The sequence below is a fragment of the Chroicocephalus ridibundus genome, chromosome 4 (genome assembly GCF_963924245.1).
Source record: "Chroicocephalus ridibundus chromosome 4, bChrRid1.1, whole genome shotgun sequence".
NCBI classification, from domain to species: domain Eukaryota; kingdom Metazoa; phylum Chordata; class Aves; order Charadriiformes; family Laridae; genus Chroicocephalus; species Chroicocephalus ridibundus.
Genome location: NC_086287.1, coordinates 33,983,811 through 34,002,696, shown reverse-complemented (window position 1 = coordinate 34,002,696; position 18,886 = coordinate 33,983,811). Strand labels below are relative to the sequence as shown.

Below are 18,886 nucleotides of genomic sequence, written 5' to 3'. Positions count from 1 at the left end.
CCATAGTCCTTTTCTTCCTCCTTTCTTGCTGTTTTCAAGCAACCCAATCTCCTCACTTAATCTAAGTGTAGGACCTTTCTTTAAGTTGGCATTAATTGACAAGCAGTGTTTAATTATTATTTTTCATCTCTGAAGAGACCTGATATTAACTCACCAAGGGCCCTAGACAGCATCTCAGCCCTTCGACTCATGTGGCACAGCTCTGCCATCTTCTGACATATCTATTCTCTTGTCAGCAAGACAATCATTTTCCTTAGTGTAATACCAACGATATTTTGTCTATGCTTTGTCTTTAGGAATTTCCTGCCTATTAAATAGTACAAACAAGATTTTTAATGGAGGATAGAGGGAGTTTGTCTGTACCTGAGAGATGTGTTTAAACTGGGTAGGACAGCTGGTTTCTTTATCACACTAAATGACACTTAAGAAACCTTAGTTTCACAAATACAAGTACAGTACCTAAGCTATCACAAGAACATTCTGTTCAGCGTTATTTTCTACTACTAAATCTCACTCTTAAAAGAGTATATTCATTTCTTAAATTATACATGTCTAATATTATTTTTTTTCATTTTATTAAAGAAATGTAGTTAAATAAATCTGATTTTGTATGGAGTTATTCCAGTGTAAATTCACTGTCTATAATAAAATATTTTCTATACTAAAAGGTGTGAATTGTGGTGGAGAAAATACAGTGTATAAATTCAATTTTGATAAATCAAAATTCCTTATAAGAACTGCTTAAAATTTATAATTTTCCACTCATGGAATCAAATCTTATTAATTTTAAATTAGGAATCTCCCCAATATCCTTAATGAAATTTTAGCACACACAAAAAAGTTTTCAAAAGTTTTCAGTTCTCAGAAGGTCAGATTTATTAGTGAAAATAATCAGTGTGAGTCATTTGGGCTCAGAAAGAAATATTAAAAGTTGGGTTAGTTTTTGGATTAGTATTGAGATTCATGTTCATCTGCATTAAAAATATATTGAAGTGAAAATATATTGAAGTGGAACAGATAAAAATATGTACAGGAGTCCAGGAGTAACTCATTTCCTTTCCTGGGCAAAGCTAAATTCTAAGGTCTAAAAACTCCATTTAATTGCTCAATTGTACTTTGTCAAACCTTTTCTTTCTTCAGCATTGATGCACCCTAAGCTTATTCAAAACTTTTCTCTACCTATAGGTTATTTTTTTAGAGCTACCATTTCTTAAGACAGATCTCTAAACGTAACACATGCACAGCCTTTCTCTATAGCTCTATTTCTTGTCAGTCCTAATAGAGGAGGAGAAAGACTAGACAGCGTCTTCAGCCTCAGGAAAGTCATAACCCCAGCTATCCATTGGTAAAAGGTTCCTCGCTGATGGTTCTTAACCTATTCCTGGTCTATTCTGTAAGGGAACCATGACATGGGTAAATGAGTATCTGAAAATTTTCCGCAAACCTGTTTAAAATATGTAAATACTAGGCAATGCCATAATCAATGCATACTCTATTCTTAAACATGATTAGAAGGTAACATTAGGTTCACTAAAAACACACTTAAACCCCATAAAATATTTAGCTTGGGGAGTCTAATTAATACAGCATAGGACCAAACTGTCCTGAAAGGGTCCACAGCTGCAGATGGAATACCAAACAAACACGGAATTTTCCTTAGGCCTAGATACGTGGAAGCTGGGTAGTCCGTAATGCCTGGAAGTATATCTAGAAGTGTTGTGGTGCATCAGTTTGATTTATACCAGTTTGTCTGAATGTATGCAGCAGATCTAGTCTTTTTTTTTGTTTTATTTTCCAAGTATGACCATGAGCTCCATATTCAGTGGTCTTACATGTAACTTTGTTGCTGAAATCTGGAATTTGCTTAGGTTTGGGTAAGCCACATGCAAGTTCTCTGTGATATGTATGATTATTTTTAGAAGACATAGAGCAGACTGGTGGTTGATAATAATATTTTCTTAGAACTTGACCCTGGTTACATTACCATTTATTTTTAGAATCTGTGACCTTTTGGAATAATATTTTTATAAGTGCAATAAGATCTTCTAGTGTGTGAATTAACATTGTACTGATGGAGCGGCGTTGATTGCACTCAGGCTTTAGCTTCATTCGCAGCAACACATTAGTTGTGAATTAGTGTGCAATAATTCATACCCTGTTGTGTCTTAGGTCTAAATATAACATTTGTTCAGGTTTAGAAATACAACATAATGGCACTACTATTTTCAAATCAAGAAGCCCCCCTTAGTATTTTCATTTCAAATATATTGTTCTAGCTGCCATATGTTACAATAATAACAGTTTATTAAATATTGACATAGACTTCAGCCTAGCTTCTACACATATACACATTCCTTCTGTACAGATACTTTTTATACCCAAGATGTTGGGATACAGTGACTTGAAAGGGGATCTAGGAGTCTCTGGGTTGAAACAATTATACTGTATGGTCAGTCTACCTTTTATGCTTTATTTTTGCTTTAATTAAGATTCAAGGGGCACTTCATAAAAAGAAACCAAAATTATTTGGAAAAAAAAATCTGCATTATTTTTCAGACAGAGAACATGATGAACAGGCAGGCTAAATATTTGTCACAATGAGTCTTTTGACATCTAAACCTAACATTTAAGTTCCTAGAATTCTCGCATCATCCTCAAAGTCTTCATCATTAAAGTCCCCTAGACAAGCAAGCCGGGGAAGAAGACACTCAGAGAGGATTTTCTCACAGGTCTGGCTAAAATTCAGAAGGTGTCTGATGTTTCTCACATCACTGTGGTACTAGCGTCTCTCCTAATGAAGATTTCATCACTCACATGGAATTAATTAGAACTGGCAACACTGAATCCTGCAAAGTGGCATGGTGCCTAAGGCTGGACTGAAGGCCTCTATTGAATTTAGGCCCGACACACAGGCAGTATTTAGTACTGTAGAAAATTGAATTCTGGTGTCTCAGAGGCTGACAAAAGCCCTGTCCATCGAACTGTTTGGTGTGGGGTTTTTTGTAGACTGCAATTCTGTTGAGATTGAAAAAGTTAAGAAAGTAGAAGCAGCTAAAGAACATATGGAGACAATGAAGAGAAGTCAGGAAATAAAAGAGAAGTTCATGCATGACATCTGGAAAACAGGGTTCAAGACCAAGCCTTGCAATAATACAAGTGGAATGAACTATCTAATTTGGTTTCTAAAGCTATCCAACAAGTAGGCTTAACAGACAACAGGAGCTCATATGGTAAGCAGTACAGTAACTGATGACTCAGTGGAAGCATTTCCTAAAGTTTCCTATACTCAACATGTCAGTATGCAGTGCTTTTGGAAATGTTCTAAAATGAAACGTAATATTAGACCATTCTATTTCTAGCACCTGTTCAGTTCCAGTTCTAAGAATGTTCATGCGTCTACGCTGAGCAACAGAGCAGATGTAGCAGACTGATCTGTCCTTACAGATAAAGCTATGTAGGTACTTAATCCAAAATCCTGGGGTGCCTCTTTGCAGTGTTTGGTCGTATGAATTTTCTCTTTTGCCTGTTTCATAACTATGTGGTCTGAATGGCTGTCACAGTTCATTTTTTTCTACAGACTACTCTCCTATAGGATGAGCAAAACTGACTCAATAGCAAAATGCGGTTGCCCTTGCTTTAGTAGTAGAAGCAAGTATTGTGGATTGGGCTACGCTACAAGAGAGCCATAGACTTTCTACACATGAATGCACACAAAAAGCAGAAGTACTACTATCCTATAGGCGACCATAATTTGTGCTAATTTCAGATAATCAGCATAGGGAACAATGAGCAAAGAGTGTATTGTAGTATGCACTGTAGATTTCCAGAGAGTTGTTTTCTGGTAGCTAGATTGTGCTGATGGCTTCCCTGGTGCACCTGATATGCACTAGTGTTGTTATCCATCCTAGCTAGGGTAAAGCAAATGTAGTTGGGACAGTCTGTGCTACCTTACAGTTTTGTTCTGTAACTATTCTGTCCAAAGGAAGGCTTGGTGCTTTACTAATGTCATTGATCACAGTGTGTATCGCAACACATTTCACTGATGTCAGTTTAATTGGTGGTATAGAAAAAAGAACATCTGCTTGATTTCTGAATCTCTGCATTTCTTTTCCCTTCCCTCCCCTCCCCTCCCCTTTCCTTCTTCTCCTTTCCCTCCTCTCTTCTCCTTTATCCTTCCTTTTTCCCCTTCCACTTCCCCCTTCTCATTCCCTTCCCTCTCCCCTTCCCTACTCCCTTCCCTTTTCAGTTTTTCCCTTAGGTACTATCCAAAGCAGAATCTAAATTATGCAGCTTGCTTTATTTCTGTGGATATTTGCTGAACTGTTCCCTGTCATTGTTCAAGGTAGCATTTATTAATACTGAGTTTAAAGGATACAAAGAGAGTTTTTCAAAATATATTACAGAGAAAGATGTATTAGGGATGTGAATCCATTACTAAATTAGGATGGTCTTGAAATTTTTCATGCTTTTAGGTGCTCTACTGGATTTGATTGCAAAATCAGTGTCAGCAAGAAGAGTCACCAAGTCATTAAAATGCTGATGAAATGCAAGAGGTAGGAAAACTAGACCGTGTAGATAAATGTGGAGGTACTAAGTAGTTAAGTGAATTTAGTTACTCAGTTATATTTTACAAGTCCTGATGGCTTTGTGATTTATACTCTTTCAGAGAAGTGACTAGTGTACGTAAAACCAGAGCTGTTTGGAAAAAAAAAGTCTTCAGAATGCCTGAAAAAGAAAAAAGCTTTTGGCCTCTGTTAACCCCCTTTGCTAATCCCTACTTTACGGTGGTTTTGTTGGAAACACAGTAATCCTGGCACTTATTGCCAAGATATCTAATATCGTGCTAATTTATATGAAAAATCAAATATTAAGAGAAAAATCATGCAACTGTTAATTGAATCCTGAGCAATAAAAAGATTTAATTTTCTCAAATAAAACAATTTCAAACTTGATTGGGTTTTTTTAGCCAAATAAGAAAAGCAATAGATGAAGATATTGCAGTTGACTGTATATGCTACAACTGTCATTGAACCATTTATTAAATACTTGCAAAATTTTGCATGGAACATTATTAGGTAAATAATGACCCTTGTCAGATGGAGTTCTGCAACCAAAACACATGAAAAGAAATTTGGTTTAGATCTCATATTACCTAGTGATGCTCCTGAAGGAGGGATTTGAAGCATGTCATTGTATGTACAGATGACATTATGACTCCCAAGAGCATGGAAATGTTATAATATGAAACCAAGAAAAAGAACAATCTAGTATGTGTAAAGCAATTTATTCATTGGGAGAGATTACTTCAAAAAATATTGAATGTAAAGATCAAGTAGTTTCAACAGAAAATCTAGCGTGAATTTTCAGTCAATACTATTTTATCTGGTGCATGCAAAACCTAGGAGGCAATAGCACTAATTAAGGAGCTAAATTCAGTAACGACACAAGGCAGATTATAGAGTACATTCTGTGCAGGTATCAATTCTATATTTAGAGCAGAGGTAGTTGGGTGATAGGCGCACTCTAAATGCTAATAAGAAAGGAAAGATTAGATAAGAGGAACAGACCTGTTTAATTGGTTGCCATTATGACAGATAACAGAACAGTATTTATCTCAATAGTTTTTCCCATCTATTATTCACGGAAATGCTTTCCATATGTGAACTGAGAAACTGATTATTGTTTTCCTCATTGGACAACATGCTAAGGGCACAATCTTCCTTGCCTTATACAACTGGAATAAACCCACTCCAATTGTCTTCAGGCCAGTTACATTCTCCAAAAGCAGCGCATGGCTTTCCTCTGCTTCGCGGTATCTGGTGTGAGGGGTTGAAGATTCAAAGAGAAGCTGTAGCAGAGCAGTGAGAGATGGGGTAAGAGAAGGCTGGAATAAGATTATCTGTTTTCAGACTGTAGTAGTCTGAAACTTCTAGTAACTTCAGGTTCAGTGTATGTGCTTTAATACTTCGTCTTGACTTCGACTTAGAACTCTATACCTTCTAAGGAAGTTGTCAGGCTAATTTATCTTAATAAGCTTCCTTTACTACTGTTCAAAAAGTGCTTTAGAATAGTTTTTGCTTGGTTCCTAGATAATCTGTTTCTGCTATGTTTGTTGCTTTGCACGCAGTAGGCCCAGAGCGAGCTATACTCAGGATCAGCATTATTCAAAAAATGTGTGCACCTCCGTATAGAGTAGTGGTAGAGTAGGCAGTGCTATCCTCTGTTGTGGGGAAACAAAGAGGGAAGTTGTGATCTCCCTGAGATAATTGAAGGAGTCTGTGATTAGAACTGAGATGCAAATCCTTGCTCCAAGGCCTGTATCCAGACCACGAGACCATTTCTTTTACATCTTTCTCTTTAACCTGTCAAACTGAGATACTTCTCATGGTAGTTGTTTTGATACTAAACTGACACATTCAGATATCACTTTCTATGTGTGAATTCTTACTCAGTGTTTTGCAGTAATAGTGACAACATCAATATTTAAAAATAAACAACTTGTTTAGTTTTATGTTTGTTAAATAAAGGCTTGTCCTAAAAAAAGCAGCTCTTAAAATTCATTAAATTCCATGAATGAATGTCTCATTAAGTACAAAATGTCATTTAAATTGGAAAATGATTACCTCCCACATTGTTACAGCTACCGCTACAAACCAAACAATTTCAAGAATTCTTTTCTGAGTGCTCTGTTTTTCTCTCACTGCATTGCTCATCACTGACAAATTCTTGCCCCATTCTAGCATGCATTGTGGCAGACAAGGAATATTTAAGGTTGGAATATAGGCTGGAGCTTAATGTTGAAGTGGGCCTTTTTGTGTGAGAGATATTTTTATTTATTTTTTTAAAAAAGTTAGATTTTATCTCTAAGCTGTACTGAGTCTGGTTAGGATAGAGTTAACTTTCTTCATAGCAGCCCTTTTTGCGCTGTGTTTTGGATTTGTGGCTAAAACAATGTTCCTAACACACAAATATTTTGGCTATTGCTGAACAGTGCAGCACTATGCTTCCCTCAGTGAGTAGGATGGGGATGGGCATGAAATTGGGAGGATACACAGCATAAAAACTGGAGGTAGAGGAAGAAGGAGAGTCGCTTTGTCATCCAAGAAGGTCATTGCTTGGACACCAGCTGGGCATTAGTCTGATTGTTGGAGGTGCTGAGTAATTGCCTTTGCATCAATTGATTTTTCTCTTTCTTTCACTGACTAAACTGTCTTTATCTCAACCCACAAGTTTTCTCACTTTTCTCTCCCCCGACCTGCTGGGGGTTGGAGTGAGTGAGTGGCCATGTGGGTGCTTGGCTGCTGGCTGGGGTCAACCCACCCCACCTGCTGACATTTCCTTGGGTTCCTGAAGCATGGGCTGTTTCAACCCATCAGGATGTCTTGAATGAGGACATGTAAAACAGCCTTAAATCTCTGTCATTAGAAACAAACAAATTGCAGTTAAGTATAACAGAGTTCTTAAACTTTCCAGTGTATGATAACTGATGACAAACTTGAAGGTACATAATAAAGATTTAGTGGATTTATAAAAATAAAAACTTTCTTTTGTCTGATGTACAGTTTTGCTTTTCCTCCCAAGACTAAGGAGGATGTTCTTTAAATATGAAATGTGATTGGTATACTTAAGATCTTCTTCTTCATATGCAGTGAACTTCAGTTCACAAGGCTATGTCTAACTGAAAAATCATAGTACTGTATGAAGAAAAGAAGGCAGTATTGGTCAAGAGCACTGTTAACCCCCTAATTTCATCAAAATAGTAAAGTAGCTTTAGAATTTAAATTGCAAATATAGGGGGAAAAATGGGTAAGTTGCTCAAAGCTAGTTGTGCTCACAGCCATGGTAATTACATGCCTAATTTGAGACTTCTGTATATGGAAGCCCTCAGGAGTATTTTCAAGATAGAAGGGCTATCAGAGATGTCAGATGGGCACAGCTGCTGACAACAGCATAAAGTGAAAATAACGAATATGGGAGATAGCAAAGAAAATTAAACACCATCAAGCACTAAGTAGATTTGAGTAGCCTTGAAGAGAACCTATAAACATTTCAAATTCAGTAAAAATAATCCACGCCATTTATTATGCCAATTTATGAATGTGTAGTCTAGAAAATGCCTATTTTTTTAATATTTTCTTAGACAATATTGCTTTTTTTTTAGCTTTTACTTTACTGATGATAGTGCTGATGATAGAAGATACTAGGCACGTATTACTAGATAAATGTAGTACTATATCCCTACACAGCAAATTCCAGGTACAAGGTGTTACTGTACACAGATTATCAATGTGTTCTTTGAATTGCATCTCCTCTGTCTTTTATGATGCTACTTTTACTGTTCTTTATTCTTAATTTTGAATGTAAAATACCAGTTCTAGGTTTTATTAATGGTGATTTCATGTATACCACAGTATTTAGCTATTATTTTTCCTAAAGTACTTGCTACTATGCTGGTATGAGATTCTTGCTCCAATAAAATATTATCTATTTTTTACTTCAGAAATTATTATGTTTTCCCCGAGTTTTTCCAACTATCACTTTTTTCCTTTTTTTTTTTTTCTTTCCTGAAGGTCATTACTTTAAAATGACTCCTCGTTTCTTCTGTGTTCTCATAGTGGCTGGGTATGAGCGACAGCAGAAAGGCTCACATTCATATCCATTATTATTCACTCACTTAAGATCTAAGTATTGATACCAGAGCGTAAGTTCACTGAGATTTGTCTTTTTTGTTCCTCTGAGGACTGGGGATAAGAGTATAGTATGGCAAAAAATAACCAGAAGAAGGAAAGAAGTTCCTTGACTGTTGAAAGTAATACTTTTGCAAGCAAAAGTATCTCTCAAGGCTCAGTGTGTGCCAATGAGCAGTTCAGTCATTTCTACCGAAGTGCAGGGTCCTGCACATGAGTCAGGGCAACCCTGGTATCAATAGAGGCTGGGGGATGAAGGGATTGAGAGCAGCCCTGCTGAGAAGGACTTGGGAGTACTGGTGGAGGAAAAGCTGGACGTGAGCCGACAACGTGCACTTGCAGCCCAGAAAGCCAACCGTATCCTCGGCTGCATCAAAAGAAGCATGACTAGCAGGTCGAGGGAGGTGATTCTCCCCCTCTACTCTGCTCTGGTGAGACCTCACCTGGAGTAGTGTATCCAGCTCTGGAGCCCTCAGCTCCAGGAAAGTCATGGACCTGTTGGAGCGGGTCCAGAAAAGGGTCACAAAAATGATCAGAGGGCTGGAACATCTCTCCTATGAGGACAGGCTGAGAGAATTGTGGTTGTTCAGCGTGGAAGAGAAGGCTCTGGGGAGACCTTATTGCAACATTTCAGTGCTTAAAGGGGGCTTATAAGATGGGGACAGACTTTTTAGCAGCGCCTGTTGCAATAGAACAAGGGGTAATGGCTTTAAATTAAAAAAGGGTAGATTTAGATTGGACATAAGGAAGAAATCTTTTACAATGAGGGTGGTGAAATTCTGGAACAGGTTGCCCAGAGAGGTGGTAGACGCCCCCATCCCTGGAAACATTCAACGTCAGGTTGGACGGGGCTCTGAGCAACCTGATCTAGTGGAAGATGTCCCTGCTCATTGCAGGGGGGGTTGGACGAGATGACCTTTAAAGGTCCCTTCCAACCCAAACTATTCTATGATTCTATGATTCCATGCTGTATTGTTTTTTACATGAGTAACCACAGTCCAAAGCAATTTCCGTATGACTTAGGATCTGAGGTCACAGTTCTTTGCAGCGTTGCCAGCTTTATTCAATGAGTGGGATGATTTCTGGCAGTTAAATTTGAACTCAAATGTCAATTAAAGGACAACAGAGGAAGTCTGTGCATGAACTAGATCCATATTTTACCGAGGATAAGACGAGTAGACCACTTATATTGTGACTATCTGGTCTCATACAATACAGCAAGTGTACTATTTATCAATAGAAATTTCACTTTACTTGATAGGAAGTGACAATATACAAGAAATTGTTATTTTTTTCAGGATATATTCAAGTTCACTTTTTCATCATTATAATCAATGATCAGAAAGGGTGTGATGCAATTACCAGGTATCAAAAAACCTGTCAATTCTACATAGGGAATTAACTGCTTAAAAATAAAATAAATAGCCTATTCAGAGTGATCCATCCAAAATGCTGTGCAAAACACAGATGTCACCGTTGTCATGGAATATAAATCTACCTACTGTACTTATTTTCATTGTGACAAGCCTACTATTTTCATCCCTCAAAAAACAAACAAACAAACAAACAAAACCTCTTGAGTGCTTCTAAAATTTGAGTGAACTTGTAAAAAGAGCATTTGCTTCTTTAAGGTAACAGTTTAAAACTGAAAGAGGGGAGATTTAGATTAGCTATTAGGAAGAAACTCTTCACTGTGAGGGTGGTGAGACACTGGAACAGGTTGCCCAGAGAAGCTGTGGATGCCCCATCCCTGAAGTGTTCGACGCCAGGTTGGATGGGGCTTTGAGCAGCCTGGTCTAGTGGGAGGTGTCCCTGCCCATGGCAGGGGGGTTGGAACTAGATGATCTTTAAGATCACTTCCAACCCAAATCTTTCTGTGATTCTATGATCTAGAATATAGAAATAAACTCCTGTAAGATGAGGCAATTATTTTCATTCTGTCATACACAGAGAGCATCTTTGTATGCAAAAACCTTTCTTATCAAAAACTTTGTAGTCAGATTTTTATTCCTTTCATGCTGAAACTAAAGGTAGCAGAAAATAAGCAGATAGGAAATCTTTATACCATTGTCTTAAAGATCCAATGAAGAGAAAACAGGAATTTCTTTCTCTGCTTGGGATCACAAAGGGATCATTAAGAAGTGGATTTTTTTTTTCTTGTTTATGTGATGGAGAAAGAGGGATTATAAAATAAGGCACATCAAATACCACTATTGGCCAGGTGAGCATAGTGGAAAATACCATAGAACTCTCAGCTCAAACACCAGACTGGCAATCAATAGCCAAACAGTGAGTAGTGTGAATACTGATGGAAACTTTAGACTAGATTCTGTTCAGTTAATAGGACTAATAGAATATCCAGAGAACTGTTCCTTCAATTCCCTTTTCTAAGACAAGGAAGCTGAGATAGATTATCATGTATTATCTCTCCTCATTTTACATTTTTACCATTTTAGTGTATTAATTATAAGTATAGAAGTATTTTTCTAGGTTTTATTGTGTTAAATATGAGTACAGAATAAAAACGCACAGGATTTTTGTGAACCATTGCTGGATGCTTAGAATTGGTTTCACCATGGAAAGATTATTTAATCTTGAAAGCTGACGTTGTACTTTGTATTAGTGCTGCACTGATGCAACAAGAATGTTTTACAGTAAATGCCATGGGCTATAATTTATACTGGGAAAATGGCAAATCTCAGGCAAATTAATTTAGTCATAACTTGCATTTCTAGGGAAACATATAATTTCAAGGTTTCTGTCTGTAAATATTAACTTAATTATTAATTAACTTAATTCCAATAATCACTTAAGTGTATTAGACACACTGAAGAACTGTGGACGGACTAAGCTCTAGTATGCCTGCAAAAGATGCCCCTATATGTAAATAAGTAGATATTGTTTACAGATTAGGCGTTTTTCTGTGTCCAGTTGTTAGGCAGATTCTGTCCATTCCAGGCAAATGCTGATCAGGCATTCGTTATGTTTAGCATTGGTCTCCTTTCTCCAGATTCCATTAACACATTTGTTGCATCAAATTGTCAGTAGCCAGGAAAGTCCATATCGGAGAGCAGCAAGAGCAAGCTGCCCTGCAAGGGCAGGAGAGCCAGAAGTTGAGCATGATAACAAGGCATGCAGGTGTCTTCCTGACAAAGGTCCTGCAGCACCCATGCAAGGTGAACAGAGCAAGTCTGGTGAGAGTAATCAGTGGCAGCCAAGAGTCCACACCACTAGTCAAGTTCTTGGTGATGAGGCAGGTCCAAGGCCAAGCTGGGAAGCTGAATCAGCAAATCAGGGGTGCGATCAGGTCCAAGGACAGTGACCTGGGTCAGACACAGGGTCATTGTCTCCAGCCAAGTCCTCAGAACTCAAGAGGTCAAGCCAGGAAGTCAGACCACAGCTCAGGGTTAGGGTTTGGATTAGGGTTAGGGTACCTGGCTAGGTATAGGCACAGGCATGGAACCAACAGTGAGAACCTCAGCTTAAAAGCAGGGGTCTTAGAAGTCTTTTGCAGAGACTCTCGGCAGAGGCTCCTTCCAGCTGTTTCTTCATGGGGCCTCTTATCAGCAAGCTGGCCTTGAGTGCAGAAAGATGAACTCCTCAAAGAGGAGGCACACACTTAGGACCCTGACAGTCCAATTTGTATGAGACACTGCAATTCATCTTCAAAGTAATATGCACTTTTCTACATTTTTTGTATAAATCCCATGTTTTAAGATAACAGACTTGCAATAAACTCAATAACTTTGGCCTCAAATGAGTAAGATCTCACTTTAAGATCTACATGGAGACCATAAAGCTCACTTCTGCAGAAGTTTTCTCAGAAACTTTACAAGACTGTGAAAACAAAAGTTACATTTTAATCGGGGTTGTTATTTCTTTATAAAAGACATTTTTAAGGGATTATTTTTTTTGGTCTTCCTTTTGTAATAGAGGTATAATTAATCTGCCAACCAGCAGAGTGAGAAAAAAAGCTACTCTTTACATTTTTTGTTCATTTAAAAATTTCTTTTTACAAGTTTTTGTTTCTCATTTTCTGGTTGTCTTTAGAATTGTCCCTCTGCCTTCTTTCTCTTCTTGATGGGTGTATACTTATGTACTTAAATTTGATTTAATTATTTTTTTGCTGTATGCATTTGGGCCTTCTGAGCAAATTTGTGCTGGTGTACTTACTTTAAGTGTTGGTATCGCATCAGTACCAATTCCCTCAAAACAGACTGATGGTCCATCTGGTTCAGTATCCTGTTTCCTGTAATGGCTAGTAACAGATGCTTGACAGGAGATTGCAAGAAATCCCATACAGCCCAATTTTGATACATTTATTCATTAGAATACTATTTTCTGAGTTAAAGGTGAACTTTGTAGAGTTAATATGCTTTTATTTTTAAAAAGGTACCTTACCATATAACAGTGATTGCTCTTTATTCAAATATATCTTCAAGCCTTCAAACATGTGATGAGTCCTTTTATGAATCATACTAAGGTGATCACAGCCATCACATAACTCACAAAACATAACTGTTTTGTCCAGTCAAAATTACAAGTGTAAATATTCAATCTTCTGGATTTCAAATTATTTATCCAGGCATATTTTTTAGAAAGAATAATTGTACACAAATATCTGTTTACGGCATGTTTTTTAGAAAGAATAATTGTACAAACTGTCAGAGAATACACTCAAGATTAAACAAGCGTATTTGTGCAAATTAGACAATAACTAACATCTGGAGCACCTGGAATTTATTGAAATCAAAGATCTGTTACTCAGAAATGATTTGAAATATCTTTCCTCTATATACAGCCAGTAATAGGACTAATATCACTGGAATATGTAGATGAGTCATTTTCTCCATTATAATTTTTAAGTACTGCTAAATTATCACATTCTAGTCCTTGTGTTAACAATACAAGTAAGCAGCTAGTATTGCATATAATATTCCAGGTGCCTTATAATTGCTTCTAGGTAGAGATTTTTTCTTTTCACATCCCTGTGCTATATGCAAACCTCCAGGTCAGTGCATCTGCAGTAGTCTACACATTATAAATGCCACGTAATGTGAATGCTGAATAGATGGTTTTGTGCAGACCATTGCTATTTCTTGCCCCTGTCTGCAGCTCTGTTTCAAAGCAAGGAGAGCTGAGAATAATCTCTTTTATTGGCATTTCTTTTGTTTTTGTGATTACATTAGGGTTGGAGCTTTTAATTATTTTGTGGGACTTGAAGGGTTCTGTGTCATGGAAAGTTCCTGAAAGTAGGTCAGGTATCACATGTGTTGACAGCTTAAAAAAGGGCACAAAGATGAGTTGCAATAGATGTTCAGGAAATTAAGCTGGAAGCAGCCACAGAGTGTGTGGTTTTCTTGGCACTCCAAAACTCTCTAAAACACAGAGGCTTTAGAAAAAAAGACCTTTTAGTACTGATGCTTGCCATTCTTACTTAATCTAACAGTATACAAACAACAGAATATGTTTACAATTATATAAAACATGTATTTAAGTTGAAATAGAACCCTGCTGTTTAAGGCAACTTTCCATCATATATAGTCTTGTAAATAAATACTCCTTTATGTTAAACTATAAAAAATATTTTAAAATATTTGAAGAGTCGAACTCAGACATTCAAAACTTTCAATATGGCTGATTTAAAGGTGCCTGCACAAACTTAATTCTTCACCATCATTCCCCTCACATGCCATTGTCATACTTTGCTTAATTAAAGCATCACAAATACTGGTTTTCACAGGACGCTTGTCACATTCCCTGCAGAGGATGGACAATACTTCCTTAATGAGCATTTATTCAGAGTTTTGTTTTCTGTTCATTGTCCAATGTGGGGTCCTATGCCTTTTTTACTCTGCGTTATTCAAACTTTACTTAGAAGACAGAATTGTTTAATGTCTTTTCTGTGGCATTCATTACTGTGCCGTTTGGCTATTTCATGCAACAGTTAATTTATATTCATTTGGTCCTTACGACAATGAGGATGAACTCATTTTACAGGTGAGAAATTGAGACAGGCAGACAGTAAAGGGAAATGCGTTTTTTAAACTAAGAGTCCCAAATCTGAGAAACCCATCTTCGGTTTTCATATACAGAATCATTTATATGTTTATAGCACAAGTACTTCTATTGCAAATGTGAATGCTTGCCATTCAAGCAAATCAGACTTCCAGGTATCAAGCTGAATCTCTAATTTGAGATCCCCTGCAAAGTTCTTGGCTACTTAAGCCATTGAAGTAACTGAAATGCTGTCATACTTTCTATGGACTGACAGCACACAAGACATAGTTAACTTGTGAATTTCATCAGTATTTCATAGCAGAGTAATACTTGATTTCATTGCACACTCTGAAAATGGTATTTGCTTTATATTTCTGCCTGTGTCCTCCAGACCTTACTCCTTCCCTGCTCTTCAGTTCCTAGGCCATTATATTTTGCTGTTATGATGATGTTATATGCTGTACTGCACTTTTTTGTATTATTCTTCTCAGTTTTTGGTCAGTCTGAATAGTATAATTCTTAGCCATCTTTATCGTTTCTAACCTCAGTTTCCTTATTTAGTCACTTTCACTTCCCTTAGCTGCATTAAGCCTTTTTAGAACTCCCAGGTTCTTTTTTAGCTCCCCAGGTTCTTTATCAAGTACTTTGACTGACCTTTATCTCTGCATCTTTCTCATCCATGTAGTTTAGGTAATTCACTGAAGCACAAATAAAATAATGTCTATATTGTACCAGAGCTTAACCCCATTCCATTAAGCAATTAGTAAGAGCAATTGCAGCAAAAGTTCTACAGCGAGTTCCCGATATGGTGAGTGTTCAGTGAACATCAATTGTAAAATATTAGAAATTTAGTTCTAACAACATTGCAGTCAACATGTAAGTTTATTTAGGTCTTATATAACAGTTTCACATTTGGGCAGCTTTTTGTAGGGGCAGCAGAAGGAGCATTACTCAACAAATGCCATCGCCTAAATGAGGAGCTCTAAAATGCAACAGCTACATATAACAGATGTGGATTTTTCCTTAACCTTTTTCTTACAAGAAGTGCTACTGTTCTGGATGAAACCTAAAAATAAACAAAAACAAAATAGCCTAAGACAAACAGCATTCATGTAAAATTTTAGCTCAAATACATAAACAGATTCAGAGTGATTAGGCACAGAGAAATGGTACTATAATGTGAAGTTTCAGGGAATTTAATCTGCCACTTAGAATTCAATGTTACAGGAATTCATAGAAAAATATAACACACCTGAAAGCTGGACAATTATTGAAAAACCCAGAAACTAAATAAAAAGATAACTGATATGATCATAAATAAAGACTAGGAATAAAAGAAATAAAGAAACAAATTACTGTTTTGTGTTTTGAAGGTAAAATAAACCAGTATCATGAAGACTAAATTCTATGCACATCCAGTAGACAGGCAGAAAAACTATTGTTCTCTGAAAACAGAATAATTAAATAATTTTGCTTGGAGGTACATCTGAAGGTCATCTAGGTCAACCCCATAGTCCAGGCATGGTCTGCTTTGGGTAACTTGTTCTAATTTTTGACCGTGTCTCCAAGCTGAACAACACATTTCTCTCAGCCTCTACTCATCAATCAAGTACTGCACGTCCCCTGTCACCTTGTTGGCCATCCATTGGACTCATTTCAGTATGCCACTGTATTTCAGTATGCCACTATATTTCTTGTACTGGAGAATCCGAAACTGGACACAGTATTACAGATGCAGTTGCATAAGTGCTGAATAGAGAGGACTAATTATTTCACTCTACCTGCTTGTTGCAGGCCTGCTGATGCAGCCCAGTTCATGGTTGACCTTCTTTGCTACAAGGCACGCTGATGAATTGCATTCAATTTGTTTTCTACCATGACCCCAGATCGTTTTCTGTAAAGCTGCCTTTTATCCGTTCAGCCCCAGCCTGTATAGTTGCGTGGCACTATTTCATTTCAGACACCAGACTTTTGCATTTGCCTGTGTTAAGCTCCAAGAGTTTCCTGTCAGACCATTTCTCTACCCTGTCAAGGTGTCTCTGAATAGCAGCCTTCTCTCCAACATAACTATTGCTCCGCCCCAGCTTGCTGAGTCTGTGTTCTATCTTCTTACCCAGACAATTAATAAAGACATTAAACAGTGTTTTCCCTGACATCTGTCATTAAGGGATACCACTATTAACCAATGATCAGTTGGACTTCTTCCTGACAGTCACAGTCCTTTAAGCTTGAAGGTCCAACCATTTCTCCAGAGTCTGAGACATCCCACTTCTGTCTGTCACTGACATACGAGGTAATGAAGAAAAGAAGCAGAGCTAGGAGTGATTAGAAGTTAAAACCTGGGCTGAGATTAGCTAATGAGCCAATCCCCTACGGCCAAGGAGCCTGACAAAAAAATAAATGTTATTTTAATGGAGAATTTAAAAGAAATTAGGTACTTCACTGTGTTCATTAGCCTTCAGACTGGCCTTTGCTGTTGTGTTTGTACCATTCACCAGCAATCCTCTTGTCAAGGAGCAGTAAATTCATTAATTCTGTCTGTGTCAGTGTTTCCCTTGGACTTGGCTTTTGACAGACATCTTCACTTTTTTTTTGGAGAACCACACAGCTGAGCAATCGCCAGTTTCTTAATCTCTTTTTAAAGACTTCTATCTCATGCCCATTGGACATCCTTGCACAGCATAATCCTGGGATTAGTTATATGAACACCCAGTTTATGAACAAATTTGCTACACAGTTCACAGCCTTGATAATGCAGAAGACTTCATTGCTCCAAAGCAGAACAAAACACCTCAACCCTTGATTGCACTTCCTGCTGGTTCATGCTGGATAAGCCAGTGGGAGTCCTGGACATCCTAAGGTATGGACAGCCCACATGATACCTGTCACATACATGATGCCATAACTCTGGTTAGAACTAGCTCATACCACTATTCTTGCACCCAGCAGGTGGTACAATCGTTATCATACGGAAGTCTCCACCTACCATCAGAGCAGGGACTGATCATTTTCAACCCATTTCTTCCTTGTAGTTTGGTGTGCAGGTACATTAAAGTGCTTGTAGATGTTGTATATGTGAGGAATTATGGTAGTAAGAAACATTCTACTTATTAGTAAAGAAGATTACTGGCTACACTGGGCAGGACTCACATCTTGCTTTTCTCTGTTTTTTTTCTTAAATCTATTAATTAGGTTTAACAGAGATGTCATAAAAATCAGATGTTGAATAACAACTATCATTAATTCACTTTAAATTGTAGAAAATATTACACATATCTCTGGGAAAATTTTCTCAGCTATTTTATAATCTATGTGTTGATTTAGTTTTTGCAGGCTTATGGAAAGGCCATGTACTTCTCTGTCAGTAAATGCAGGCTAGACTGAACCATCAGAACATTTCTGGAAAAGATGTGACTATGAGATCACAAAGCTAACCTAGAATCCCAAAACTCTGAGCTAATATCCTTGTTCCAGTATAGATCCATTCTATGATCTTGGAAAGACAGGGTTTTTTTGAAGATGAACAGACTTGTTGTAAAGTGAAGTTAGGAAATCATGACACAATAGAACCTCTTCTTTTATCAGTCAATCCAACTCTGCACACCTTACTACTGTTGCATATGGGGTATTCATGAAAAGGATAACGATGAAAGTGATAATACTAATTTTAATAGCTCATAAGGCTTCGGAATAAATTTTGAAGAAAATAATAATTGAAGTCATGAAAGAAAATAATAAATGAAAACCAGTAATTGTATTTTCCCATTGGGAGATTGCACCAGAGTAATCTGAAACCTTTCTTTGACAAAATAATTGAAATTTTGTATGAGGGAAACGTAGCTTGACTTTTCTGTAGGACTTAAGTAAAGCCTTTGGTATTGTGCCTCTAGGGAAGTTACCAGTGAAAGTGAACATAGGGATTAGTACAAGAATTGTATGGTAGATGGCAGAAGGGCCTCAGAGCACCAATTCCCTAAGATCCTTGGATGGCTTCCTTATGGTACTATGAACTTGTCTGATCTGCTTAAATGTCCCGAACTCCTCCTTTCTCTGCCGTGGAGAATGCTTTGCTCCTGCAAACTCTGTCAATAGGCTTAGTGGCCTGTGAAGACTGAGAGCAGACTTCAAAAAATAAACTAGAAAATTCTATTGTAATAATTTATTATTATTTCTGTTTGAAGAAACAACTTTTTAGGATG

The 18,886-nt window shown here is 37.3% G+C and overlaps 1 long non-coding RNA gene across 2 annotated transcripts in view; it reads left to right on the top strand.

Moving 5' to 3' along the window:
* The first annotated feature begins 5,711 nt into the window (after positions 1-5,711).
* Positions 5,712-18,886, top strand: part of LOC134514758 (uncharacterized) — an 87,661-nt gene continuing 74,486 nt past the window's right edge. The window contains exon 1 of one of the 2 annotated variants that reach the window (XR_010070800.1): positions 5,712-5,873. This is a non-coding gene — a long non-coding RNA (uncharacterized LOC134514758). The remainder of the gene's footprint in view (positions 5,874-18,886) is intronic. The other variant, XR_010070799.1, reaches the window with a different exon arrangement.